Source organism: Anarrhichthys ocellatus, unplaced genomic scaffold (assembly GCF_004355925.1).
Source record: "Anarrhichthys ocellatus isolate YVR2014 unplaced genomic scaffold, GSC_Weel_1.0 scaffold150, whole genome shotgun sequence".
NCBI lineage: Eukaryota > Metazoa > Chordata > Actinopteri > Perciformes > Anarhichadidae > Anarrhichthys > Anarrhichthys ocellatus.
In genome coordinates this window covers 254,391-268,579 of record NW_022280180.1, presented here as the reverse complement: position 1 = coordinate 268,579, position 14,189 = coordinate 254,391, and the positions used below count along the sequence as shown (strand labels likewise).

The 14,189-nt window shown below is 42.4% G+C and overlaps 1 protein-coding gene across 14 annotated transcripts in view; it reads left to right on the top strand.

Moving 5' to 3' along the window:
• ptprfa (protein tyrosine phosphatase receptor type Fa) overlaps positions 1-14,189 on the top strand; it is a 319,373-nt gene that overhangs the window by 104,694 nt on the left and 200,490 nt on the right. The window lies entirely within an intron of this gene.

The window sequence follows — 14,189 nt, the reverse complement described above, 5'->3', positions numbered from 1 at the left end:
AACTTATCTAATTCAAATTAAAAGTCACAGACAGGCGTTGCTTCACCTGCGTTGCCTGTCCTCCTCCAGACATTCAAAGTGCACAGACCGGAGGAATGGAACCTGTGTGACCTTTCACTGCCATCTACTTCAACTAGTTGTCTCCAGACATGCAATCAGACAGCATCAGTGCAAGAAAGAGAATGTTATAGAAAGTGAATGCAGCTCTGCAACAGCAGGCTTCAGAATCGCTGCCATGTGTCCCCCTAACGCAAGAAGTCCTGCAAACTCAATGACAAAATATGTCGTCTCACATTGCCCTTCAAAGTGAACCACATCCACATCTTATGATCTTGCACCTCTAACATTGTTGCAAATAACAAACCTTCGTCGTCATGGTTACGAGTGTTCTATTGAAAGAAACGGTTGAAAACAGGAAATAAAAATCTCTCTCTCTCTCTCTGACCGCACATTATTATTGTTTTCTAATCTGGCCTTTTAGACAGTGCCTGATATAATGATGATGGTGATATAAAGGTATGATCTGCTGAGGTTTGTTAGGCACAACTTCTATTTACTTTATTTGTCATGTGCCTGTGCTTCCTTCTTTCTCTTACCTGTAAAACTCATGTTTAATGCTTTCTTTCTTCATCTTTGATGTGATAATACCAGATTAATGAAAAGCGTTCCTACTGCTCAGGGTTTAGGTTGGGCCGGGGCTGTCCAGGGTTTAACACATAGGTCTACACCAGGGGTCTCAAACTCATCTTCACTCTGGGCCACATCAGCGTCATGGTCGCCCTCAAAGGGCCGGTTGTAAATGTAAGACTGTATAAATGTAACTACTCCTAACATATTGGTAAATAACTGTCTCTGCATTTGATTATTGTTTATTCAAGTGTAAAAATATTGTACATGCAGTTATATAAATGTAAATATATATTTAAGCACATTTGTTATTATAACTTAAATCCTTTTAATTTAGGGTTAATAAACCCACATTACTCTATCAAAGATCAAACTATTAAAGACAAATATCAAACAAGTTATTACAATAACTTTGTTCAACGCTTAAAATCCTTTCAAGGGTGCGATTGCACAATCCCACGTGAAGTATTTCATGTGTTGTAAAGACACGTTTAAAGTAGACTTCAATGTACTCACAATGCATTTCCATGTCACATGTAGGGTAACCAGCCAAAGAGCTGCTTCTATGACTGTGTGTTTAAGTATCTCATCATTTCGACTTTCTATCTCATAATTATGACTTTCTATCTCAGAATTATGACTTTCTATTATAGTTGACTTTCTATCTCATAACCTCGACTTTCTATCTCATCATTTCGACTATGGGGATATTTTTATTATCAAGTCTAACTTTAAATTTTTTTTCTTTTTTTTTTACTGGCGGATTCGCGGGCCACATAAAATGACGTGGCGGGCCGGATTTGGCCCGCGGGCCGGGAGTTTGAGGCCCCTGGTCTACACTCTTCTATCTTTTCATTGGCGTCTGTCATTGGGTTTCCTTCAAATATTCCTAGCAGCTCTCAATCTAGGTAAAGCAGCTTAACGCTGGTTGCCACTCGCCGTAAAATGGAAAAAGAAAGAAGCAACCTTAGTGCACTGGAGTAGCTACTCCCCTCTCAGGGAAGTAGCTAGAATCCAAACGGGAAGGACAGTGGTGGAAGGGAACTGGAGGTCACGCCCCCCGGTAGGCTATCACCACAAATCGAATTCTAATTCTGTGAAACACTGCGCACACTTTGTATCTGAGCTAGACCAGAGAAGATTTGGTAAAATAAAAGGTGATTCTGTTTTGCTCTCATTGTTCGCTCTGAAGTTTGCTGGAAGTAATTTAATTCAGACCCCAGAATAGCCTTTTAAATCCTGCATTGCATGTTATAGTAAAAAACCTCCTGATGTAGGCTACGGGTTTATTTGCATTTAGAGCGGGGAAGTGAGATCCGATCACAAGTGTTCACTCGAGGTGCATGTGGAGACACATTCTAATGCCAGACGTACTTGGGCTGTCCACTTGTGATGGGATCATGTGAGTGCCAGGTCTGAACGGGCTTCAGTCACACTGGACGGCTGTAGAGGAGGTTGTACCAGTGTCTGCTGAGAGCAGCAGAGCATCAAACACAATCCAGCTGCGCTGTGTACAATGACACAAGTGAGTTGGCTAAAGAAAGGAGATTATTCCCCACAAATTTGCATTTCCAACTAGTATCAGTTCATGTAATTAGTTGATGCATTGTCTGTGCTTCTTGCTATGAATTCAATTAAAACTAGGTTGTATCTCTACCAAAGACACATGTCTGCTACAGTGACCACACTACAGCAGACACGGCTTAGAGCTGTGCTCCCTATTTGATGGAGCAAAGTGTCAGTATGCGGTTTGGCTGTTAGACGTCTGAGTCCCCAAATAGAGCCCAATATCTCTGTGCGGCAGTGCTTATTGAGCAGGAATGTGTTGAAAGGGATTTTGGCTGGGAACCTCCTGTAGGTGTGTCTCTAGACAGCTCTGTTCTTTGCCAGCATCGAGATGGAGCCCAACAACATTTATTTAATCGACTCTCTAATTGATAGACAAACAACCACACAAAAAAAGAAAGGGCCGTCTCTCTGGCAGCTTTTTCCAAATCACTCAGGAACCCATTATACTTATTCTGCCATGTAGATATTGTCAGCAGCCTGAGGCTTCAGAGCCTTTTCCCTCTAAACCCGCTCTGGGTCTTGTTAAACGACAGTGACGGGGTTGATAGTCACTGTTTACAGATCAACATTTAATGCACAAGATATAAACCACAGAATGAGCATTGCCCTGATGCACATGTATACGTGTCAACCAATATGCACTTTTGATGTGTGATGTGGATACTTTTTAGGATGATGGCGTATATATTTGTCAAAGCAGTTTCAGAAATCCCAGATTTAGATTTCTCCTTTTATCTGTCAGGGTTAGATCATGAGTGATGTGTTTCACGATAGGTAGCAATTCATTAAGGCGGGCCAGGCAGTTTCTTGAAGAGAAACAAAAAGGGGGCTCTAACTAATGCAGATTTTGTGTGAGAAAAATCTTTCAAAGTTACAAATACTGTGTCACATAGGCAGAGTATTGGTCTTAAATGAAATATTGGATAGCAGTCAGGTAGTGTGATACATGTGACACTGTAGAGAGGTATCTTTGACTGTTACACTTTCATCTTTACCAACACTTTGGTGCATGAAAACGAATCAATACATTTCCATTAAATCATTTTTTTTGCCCGATGCAAATTATATTTATGGTGCCCCCCCAAATGTGTAGATTGCTGTAAAATGTACTAAAATGACTCCTGAGGCTGAGCCTTTCCGGACAGCTTTCTTCCAGCACCACTACTGTCAACTCAGCCCAAACGATACAGACAGCAGTTTGCTCAGAACATTCTCGCTCGCAAGAAATTAACCCTTTTAATTTGATGTCCTTGATTGGTATTTATTTTACTAATGCTACCCTTAGGACATTGGTAGCCCCAGTACTGCTCAAAAAATGGCTTAACTGTCATTAATTCTCAAATACATGGTATTAATTTACCTGCAGAGGATTGATAGAGTACATGTCTTCGATGTTCCCGAACACATCATCCATGATGTATCCTGGGGTCGTTTGGTGTTGCGGGTCTTTCAACCTCAGACACCCTCTCCCAGGCGACCCAGCTGTGGTGATCAGACCATGACTTGTGTTCAGATAGCACATGATCCTCCCATGGACCTCCTCTCTTGAATCAGAGTCATCTCAAGGCTTTCTCCACTGCCTCTGTGATGTTCTTCTCCTCTCCAATCCAGTGATCCACTCAGGGCTTTGGAGAGTGATTGCCCCGCAAAACCTCTGCAGCCAACCTGAATGGGCATGCACCTTACACCAGGTCTCTGTATTATGGTCTTCTTCCTCTTGTGGGCCTCCTCCAAGCAGTCCTCCCAAGGTTTCTTTTGATCGCCTCTGACACCAGGAGGATGTCTGGCCTCGTGGTTGTGGCGATGTTCCACCAGGTCCACCAGGTCCACAGAAAGCTGCTATGCTTACACAGTTGCCAGGATTCCTGACAGTTTCTTGGCTGCTGTGATTCTTGGTAGCTGCACTCCAGCCTTCACAAAGGGGATCATCAATGCGGTGGGGCATCTCGTCTGCTGATTCCCATGCTGCTCCCATGCTTCTGCAAAGTATTTTAGAACCTGGTCTTGGCCCCAGGTGTACCTGCCCTGCCCGAGAGCCTCTCAGGATGTGCTCCAACGTCCCCAATGTCTGAGCATTTGCCCCAGATGAAGAGGTTCAATGGCCTGGGCAGGACCTTGACATGCTTCGTTTAGCCTGCCAGAGATCAGTCAATGTGACTTTTCGGTTCATGGCCAGCCCCCACCTTGTCCAGGCTCCCTGCTTCCTCAAGCTGATTGCCCTGCTGGACCTCTCCTTCTTCCACCGCTGTCCTCACTTCCTCCTGGACCAGTCTGTGCCCCCTTGGCCTTGTCACACTGGGGAGTCATAAAGGTTCTTAGACCCTAGATCTGCTCCCATCAGAACTCTGAGATCTCCACTTCCTCAACTCCTGCCCAGGCCTCCAAGAACATCAGAGCTCTACTGACAGAAACACCTAATAATGTTGATGCAACAGGTCATGCAGCTAAATCAACTTCCAAACCAAAGATAGTTTAATTGTATTATACTATATTAATCCCTTTAAGGGGGAAATTTGTCTCTGCATTTGACCCATCCCTGTATATAGGGAGCAGTGGGCTCCAATGACCGGGTGCCAATGACAGGCACCCGGGGTTCAGTGTATTGCTCAGGTACACTACGACACACGCGGGGGCCGAAAATAGTGAGCCTTAAATCTCTTAACTTTTCCCATTCATTCTCTATGGTAGTTCTTATCACTACGGGTGTCATATATTTCTGGCCACAAGCGTGATTGTGGGGGCGCTGTTTCCCCCTTTGAGTGACAGACGTCCCATCACACAGACTACAGTAAACAACCTTTATACGGAGTTTTATCACGGCTCTATCTTCGGACAAACAGACATATCAAATGTAAGTACGGCTCATTGTTTCTAGTACTAAATGAACGCTTCTCAGTTGTATTTGTGGCTAAACTGTTTTAATAGTTTGCTTACGTTTTGTTGTTTAGCATTGTCATGTTGTAACTCTGTTGTTAGCTAACGTTACGCACATCTAGGTTACGTATGTGACGTTGTGTTTATTTGCTGTATGTATGTAACGTTCTATTTCAGCATTAACTATCCATTTTAAATGGGTAAATCTATCTATCTGTCTGTCTATTATCTATATCTGTCTGTCTGTGTGATATATAATGCTGTTAACTAGTTATTATAAATGCTGATCAGTGTTAACATGAGGCACTCTGTATATAAACTACGTTGTGTTTGGCTGAGCACAGGAGATAATGAAGAGGACCATCAACTTCTTCCCAGGAAGGACGGCGGTGTCCTTCAGGAAGGCTCCATCGGGCCATCGGTGGCAGGACCCATCTGATGAGGCCGTGAGGATTAAAAAGACCCATTGCTTCAGGACAAGTCTCCCGCTCAGAGACATTATCAGGTGAAGACCAACGGTCTCACTGTGGTCCTTCAGCAGGGAGGTGATGTGTCAGACCGACAGGGGGTGATGGGAGACTACGTGCTGCAGTTTGGTAAATACAAGGGTAAGAAGAGGAAGTCAGCGGTGCAGCTTCTGTCACCAACCTCTGAAGCAGGGCCCCAGCAGCCCTCATGTGCACAGCAGCTTCCCCGGGGTGTCAGGGAAGAACATCTACTGCCCCCCCAGAGTCTTCTCCCTCTACAAGGACCAGGACATGGTGACAGAGAAGACCTGCAGAGACTTCTCATAGTCTGACTGTTATGAGGCTGAGAGGGAAAGATGGATCGCAGAGAGGAAGTGACCACCAACTCACCTAACTAGTAGAACTAGTATAAATATGATTATTACATTAGAATAAATACTGTCATTTAGTTAGACATATTTAAAGCACTAGCATAAATACGGTTTGGATACGGACATTTGAGAAGCTGAAATCAGATCATGTTTATTGTTTCAGCACTTGTTTAAGGATACACCATCTACTGTATATACTGTATATTTAATTCACTGTTCATTTGGTTTATACATGATGTTTTAGGGGGGTTTTGTTTTAGTACATTTTAGTATTCAGTTGTATTTCTTCAATAAAATATCTTGAAAGCATCACCATCACTCTGACTGTCTTTACTTTAGGGGTAGTAATACATAGAACATTAATTATTCAAACATTTATATATGCTCAGCTGTACACTTACACATCTATACAATAAACATCTATTGTTGTGCCTTAATATCAGTAAACCTAGAGCATAATATTTGGAGATTAGTATCTTATTTGCATAATTACTTCAAAATAAATGATTCCATCTTGATTCTTAGATGTGAAGCACTTTGTGTTGATGCATGAATGCTATTACTAATAAACTATCATTATTTTTGTATTATGGACACATTCTGTAGCTAATCATTTGAGGTTTAGTTTGGGTAATGTGGGAATCGAACCAACTCATGTTGGAAGGGCTTCTGGTCACGAAGATGTCTTCTAGAGGTATACTCGGCTGGCCTTTGCGTCCCAGTCGAGGATCGAGCCGTTGACGTTCCGGTTCCCAGACAACCCTCTTAACCCAGTGAGCCACGGTCGCCCACACAGTGTGTGGTTCTGCAGATGCATCCGTCAGATTGTATTAAAACAATAGTTAGTTCATTTGTCCATTCGTCTACGCTTCACATTATTGTTTAGTTTTCGGGCGTCGACAAAAAATGTGTCATAGTTCTTTTCAAAGGTTAGTCTTATTTAACTTGGATTTCTTTGTTTTTAATCATAGTTTCTGACGAAATTAGCTCTTTGTCTCTTCCAGGGACTTTCTGAAGGACCGGTTTGTGTGCTGAAAAACAGCAGGTAGATGGGGAAATCTGATATGTTACCTTGGCCATGATTTTTCCCAGAACCCACTTCTTTGGTAGTTATTATGGTGCTTATGCACCTCACAAAGACAATGTGCACAATATTGTTTCTCATTGATAGTGCCCTAAAACTTGATCCCCTGGCTGGATGTCACCTGGTGAACTGTGATAAAAGTCTCAACTTAATCAAAACAGATTCAATTTTGTTTTGGGCCTCATATCTTATATCTATATCTTATATTACTTTTGTATTTATTTCAAATAATACCTTATTTTTATTAAATATAGAACTCATTTAGGATAGGATTACTAGGCTACATTCATTTACATATAAGCTACATTTATTCATAAAGCTACATGAGTGGCTTGCCAATGTTTCTTACAATAAAAATATTTGTAAATATTAGGAGTTTTATCCATTTTGGCATTGATTTTTTATATATATTACTTTGGTAAGTAGCCTAAAAATTGACCTATATTTTACTTTTCAAAATTTACGGCAGTTTTCAAACCCTAAACTGTCCACAACTGGAAAACAGTTGGGGGGTGCGGGCTGGATTGTGGGCGTTCCCATATAAAATCCATGCTCAGAGCAGTCCTTGAAGAACTTTCTTCCAAAAAAGGGTTCTTAATGGAACCCTTAGTCTCACAAAAACATGGGTCTTTACAAAAGAAAATGCTCTACTCAGGGTCTGTCTGTGTGTGAGTGTGTCAGCTGAGTGAGTGAGAGCTAAAGAGAAAATGGAAACAACAAAACGGCAAAAAGCAATAACAGAGCATAGCAGAAATGAGGAAGAGGATGAACAGCAGGACTCTGGGTAATGAGAGTGCGGCGTTAGTCACGAAGTGAGCCGACGGCGAGAGAGCTTAAGGGGATGAAGGGAGGGGAGGCGGCGAAGACGGTGGGAGCTGAAGCCGGTACAATGCAGACGGAGATGAGAGCTACTTCTCACGTGTGGGCGTTGTGCGCCTTTCTAAAACAAAACATCATATATATTGATTGTGACACTCAAGAAGAGCAAAGCCACATCACATCAACAAGCCTCCTACACTTGTCATGGCACGCAGTGGTACTGCTGCTTGCACTGATAGGCACTGAATCAACATCAGTGCCTTTTTAAAGTGCTAGATTTCTTTAACCGTTGTTCTCCTGTCCTCTGCTGCTCACTCCGTGTCACCAATAATCTCTGTTAGGGGACGTGTATTATTCCTCTGAGATGCCTTGCCTAAGGGCACTTTGACAGGGAAGGTGGGTAGTGTGGATACACTCCTAAAGCGCTCTGTGCGCTCTGGCAAAATGCTTCTTCACTTTAGATTCATGAAGGACTTATTCCTTCTGTGGACACATTTCAAAGGTTATACGATTGTTTACACCGTGTTTCACATATGTCTACTAGAAATGATGTTCGTACAGTATCTAGTAATAGGCAGAAAATATGTTCTAAAGAAATCAACACAACTTTAATCATTTATTTATTTTTTGTAGTTATTGATGGATTATTGGAAAGGGACAGATACAGTGTACATAGACAAACAGCTATCCAATGCAACGATCAGACTGTGTGTCCAGTCTGACACACTGTCTTCTCCAGTCGCCTCACCAGCACATCTTCGCCCCCTGCATGTACAGATTGTGTAAATTAGCAAAGCCTGGAAATAAAGCCAGCGACGGCTCTCGCTCATTGGTTACAATCCTTATCCTCACTATGGCGGCCAATGTCACCATAGCACAACTTGTCCACCTATCAAACTTCCATTGTCAAATGATATCCGGGGTGGAAGGATACCACTGATCGACATGATCCTTTTGGAAGCAATCGTTCTGATTGATGTAAACATATACATATTTCCCTCACACTTCAAATGCTTAATGCTGCATGATTGATGCACTGCCACCGTTAGTACTGCGGGAATGGAAGAATTAGAGGGACTTTGATTTCTGTCGCCCAAAAATACATTTACTTGGTTCCTCTCTGTAGTTGCCGTGATTCATTGTAAAGACCGATTGATCAGCAGGCTCATTGCTATGCTTCAGCATGCAAGAGGTGCTTTGCATTGACCATATATGGTTGAATGTGGGCGTGTAGAGGGCGGGACTTGAGGCTGATCCACGTGAAGACAATTCCAATTTCATTTGGGAAATTGGCAGGTGTACGCACGATTTCATGAATCAGATTTTTTTTTTGATGTACGTACATTTTCTTCATTTGTACGTACGCAAACATTTAATGTGGCTCTTGCGCACTGTTTTACAAATGAGACCCCGGCTGAGCCCTGTTCTCGGATGCCTCCACAGCCGTGACGGAGGCATTATATTTACGGGTTGCCGCACATGTCCTCCGTCCGTCTGGTCCGTTCTCGTGAGCGTGATATATATCAGGAACACCCTGGAGGGAGTTTCTTCAAAATTGAAAGTGAATGAAACTATATATTTGTGATGTGTTTTTCAAGATATTTATCTGAACCAACTGGCTTGCAGCTGAGAGCCACAGACAGGGAAATGTATTAAACCATTCGGTGGTATTTGACTGGTGCTCCTGCAGTTTGGCCCCATGCAGAGGCCAATGATCCAGGCTGGTTGGAGCTTTGTGTCCTGCTGCTTTGAAAGCTCATATAATTGCTCACTTACACACCAGACACTCATTTACTTCAGCTCTCTTCCATCCGTCACTGGTAGCGTCTAATAAGTTTATATGATGTCTCAGATTGGATATAATTGGTATCATATTTTTTAGCATGTGCCTTTTTTTTTCTCTTGCATTTCATTACTTGAAATTTCCCTGTGTGGAATGCAGGGTGAGCCAGGTCTTGTTCTGCCTCTACAGCAGGTTGAGGTTAAGTATTTCTGCTCAAGGATACTTTGGTAAATATTGCCTCGTGGGGGATTGAACCCGGGATGACTTCACCGACCACGAGTCCACCCTGCGGCCCTGGGACCTGATATGGGCGATTAGTTACCTTATCGTCCTCTCCTGAGCCCGCACTCTGTCTCCTGCTTGCAAGTCATCCATCCCTTGAGCTATTTAAGCAGCAAAAAGCCTCCAAAGGCTGGAAAACATCCCTACATTCAGAGACAGAGCTGATTGGACTAAGCTTTGTTAGCGAAGATAAATGACACATTATGAGAGATGAGTGATAGTTGCACTGCTGCCACTCATCTCCAGGAAATGAATGAAGCAGAGCCTTTGACCTGCAGACTGTAACCTCTGACTCAAGCTGGGAGAAGTGAAGCAGCATCAGTTTGGACATGTCATAAATCTCCTAACTTAGATATAATTACTGATCTTTAAATGACAGAATATACTCTTATAAGGATTTATTTACTATAGTTGTGAGATCCTGCTGTTTACCTAACAATGTGTCAACTCTGCAAAGAAGCATTTTTTTTCCATTAATCTCTCCATTAAAGTTTTTGAGAATTAAGTTTGAAAATCTTCACACTCCTCTTCCCACAGTGAACAGAACTGTGTTTCCTTAGAACTCAGGTGGGTCCCTACCCCTGCTGCATACTGGTTCTATACAGGGAAGACTAGGTGCTGATTCAACAGTTAGAGTACGATCAGGTAAGGAGTGGCTGTAATCTGTACTTTCAATGGATCACGTTACTACCTGCATGTGAAAGGTGTTACTCGTAAAGGGGACGTCTGCATGTTTCAGGTTTAGTCTGACTGTATTATCAACAGTCAGTGAAGAAGCTGCTGTAAATGTACCTGCTCAGCCAGCATCACTGTCAATATGCATCTCGTTACATGCCTTGTGTCTTTTCAAAATTAACTTCCATCTCCACTGGACGTAGTGTTGAATCAGAAAAAAAGTGACTGACAAATATACGTGACAAAATGTCACCATTTACTTTTAGTTAAAGGGACAGTGTGTGAGATTTAGGGGGGTAATATTCATAACTATGTTTTAATCAGTGTATAATCACCCGAAACTAAGAATCGGTATGTTTACCTTAGCTTAGAAAAGACATTTGTGCCGCCATGTTTTTACAGCAGCCCAGAACGGACACTGGCTCTAGTGAGAGCCTTTCACCTTATCTAAAGGTAGCGATGCGTTCCAAACCCGGTATTAAACGTGTCCCGGTGCTAACTTATTAAAGTTATTTTTTCCATTAATACCTATTCAATAGTAATTACCTCTTTTTTTAAGATTATTTTTTGGCTTTTTGCCTTTTATTAGATAGTCAGGACAGAGTGTTGGGATTAGAACCCAGAGAGCTGCTGAAAGGACTGTTTTTCTTTTAATGGAGGATCTTGTTGTTACTTGCAGAGTCCACTGTTGGATATAAATGCACAAGGGATTTTACACAAACTATGCATTTATGTTCTCTAACTGTAGATTTTAAGTCTTGAATAAATTCAACATTTTATTATTAGAGTATTCACACTTAAAGAGAAATCTAGATGTTGGTCAGCTTGATTTGAGATATTTCTGTAGTTAGTTTTGTGTAAGGGATCTGCTTCATGGGCTGCGTCATGAGCGGACCTGTGCCGGATCTGTGCTGGGTCTGGTCTGAATCTTTGAAGCGTATCTGTTCCAGATCCGTCCCGCTGTGCAAGTAAACTCCGATCCGTACCCGTTTTGCGGATCCGTTCCGGAGCCTATGATACCTCCAGGGTGGATCCGGAGCGGAGTCAGTTTGCTATCTGGGGAGTTTCCCGGGGCAAATTATCCCAAACAATAAACAGTTCTGGCGGTAGTCTAGTGGGCAGCTCAGCTGCTAACACTGTACTCAAATCCACACCACTGTCCTTGTAACGGGCCTTTTGAATTACCTCGTAGCGGCGAGCCCACAGTTGAAAAGACTCACGGCCACCGTAGTGAAACGGTGGCGGTAAAGGAATGCCCCGTGGCGCTCTCGAGGCTCTGCTGGTTGGCGGCGAAACTTGCATTGGAGCTCCACTTGTGCTCGTGCTGCCTCGCGGGGAATGATTCATCATCAGACATGACGAGTTTTCTCTCTTCTTTTCTTTAGCTTTCAGACGGAATTAGATGACCGCGACACGGTTTCTAAAGTCACTTGAAGCTAACAAGCGGGAAAAATATCAAAAGAGGTGGTAATGACTAGCTGGCTTACTGTATTTCAAGCTAAACTAAGCTAGCGGGTAGCGTGGCTGCCGTTAGCCTTTAGCTTCAGCTACTCACAAAGTTGAGCAGAATCCCAATGGACGACATTCCACAAGAGGACACATCCCACCGCTGCCAGCAGTGTAAGCGTCGTGGGTGTATGATATAGAATGAATCAGTCCAACACGTTCTGAGTTTTCCTCATAACTTTAGTCAAGACTCCACGGAACCGCACCAAGTCAAACCACTCTCTCCCGCTGCTCTTGTTCTCCCATCACTCCATCTCCATCACATCAAACCCCCTAAACAGCGCCGACTAGTGGTCATATCTGATCATCATTAGGGGTGGGAGAAAAAATTGATACAGCATAGTATCGTGATATTTTGCGTGGCGATATTGTATCGATACACGGACGCCAAGTATTGGATCTTTTATTATATAAACTATAAAAAAAATATATATATATATTTTTTTTTTTTTAGAAAAATCAATTTCTTTTTCAGTCCACTAGATGGTGCTGAGTTATTTTCTGGTGAGGTCAGCAAAGGTCCCGGGTCAGCGTGATTGGTAGGAAGTTGGTCAAAACAAAGATAGAGACATCCAGGCTCATGGGGAGAGTGCAGCGCTTAACTGTCTCTCTGCCCTTGACGTCCACGCATCTCAAGTTATACTGAGTTATATAACTCTTATATCCTACTTATATAAGTTATAGTTCATATACTGAGTCCACACGTTTGCATTTAGTTAAGTTGGACTATGTAGTAATACAAACAGTTCAGTTTGTCAGGTTCATGTAACATTTATGGCATTGTTGGTCAGTCTGTCTGCTTGACAATCATATTCTGCTGCAATAAAAATGATTGAAGTGAGATGAACAGACTGAAAACTTTATCTTATTAGATAAAACATGTTGACACAGTTCTCCTTTGGGGACATCATTTGAAGTTGAAAAAAGTAATAAATCGCAATATAGGCCTATGTTATCGCAATATTCAGAATATCGCAGTATCATGATAATATCGCAGTATCGTGATAATATCGTATCGTGACCTAAGTACCGTGATAATATCGTATCGTGACCTAAGTATCGTGATAATATCGTATCGCGGGACCTCTGGTGATTCCCACCCCTAATCATCACACAATTTCAGTCTTACATTAGGTTAAGAAATGACAGAGATGTTTTTGCAAATTCACTTTTTCCTTTTTCCTTCAGCTAGAACCAGCCTAATCGATGCAATTAACCAATCAGCTGGTATTTTTCAGCTGTTGTTTCCTTACACCTCGAACTGCTCCTGATGATGATCTCAAAGTAAAAATATCTCTAAAACCGTACTCTTGCAATATTGGAATTTCGTATTTTTGGAGCTTGGCCCAAACTATGGACTAAAAGTCAGGATATCATATCAAAAAAAGAGTTAATAGCAGATGCTTACTACAATCTGAAATGTATGCATTCAAATATTGTTAGATAATTGTTGTATATAATCTAGACATACAAAAAACTTGACTTCACCTTAAATCCACCATCTTAACGCTCACATAAGAGCTGCAGGTGTCTGTCCTGCTGCAGTGTTGAATGATAGTCCAACACCCAGGTAACTGGGTCGTCCGTCACCGAGCCACAGCGTGACTGAGACGCGTGAAATGGGGATGCACAGCACCTGTGTTGTCTGGCTGAGGATGATGAAAGCTCCCTGAGTCGCTGAGGCTGCGTGTGCCGCAGTGACTCTCTGCTCTCTGTTGATATCCGGCACCGTCCTCGTCTGAGCAAACACTCAGCTGCTGTGTCTCCACAGGCAAGTGCTGCCTCCTGGCTTTCACGAGGGACGAGGTTGAAACCAATTGTCTTCTAAAACAAAAGTCAAAGAGTTTGCGAACTAAGTCTGATATTCCATATTGTTTCCTTGTCTCTCGAGGACTGCTTTGTACACAGGGTCTTGACAAATATTCATGGGGTGGCAAGAGGATGGCATGGCTGGACTTAGGTAAAGTTAGAAAGATATTGACAGATTCGGTCCCGGTTCAACGTAAATCGTTAACGAAACGTTGCTAAAATACAAACGATACCTCCCTGTAACCGTAGTGAGGTAGACAACAAGCTACAACCTTAATTTAATTAAAACGGGCCGTCTTACGGACTCCTCCGAGCTGGACAAT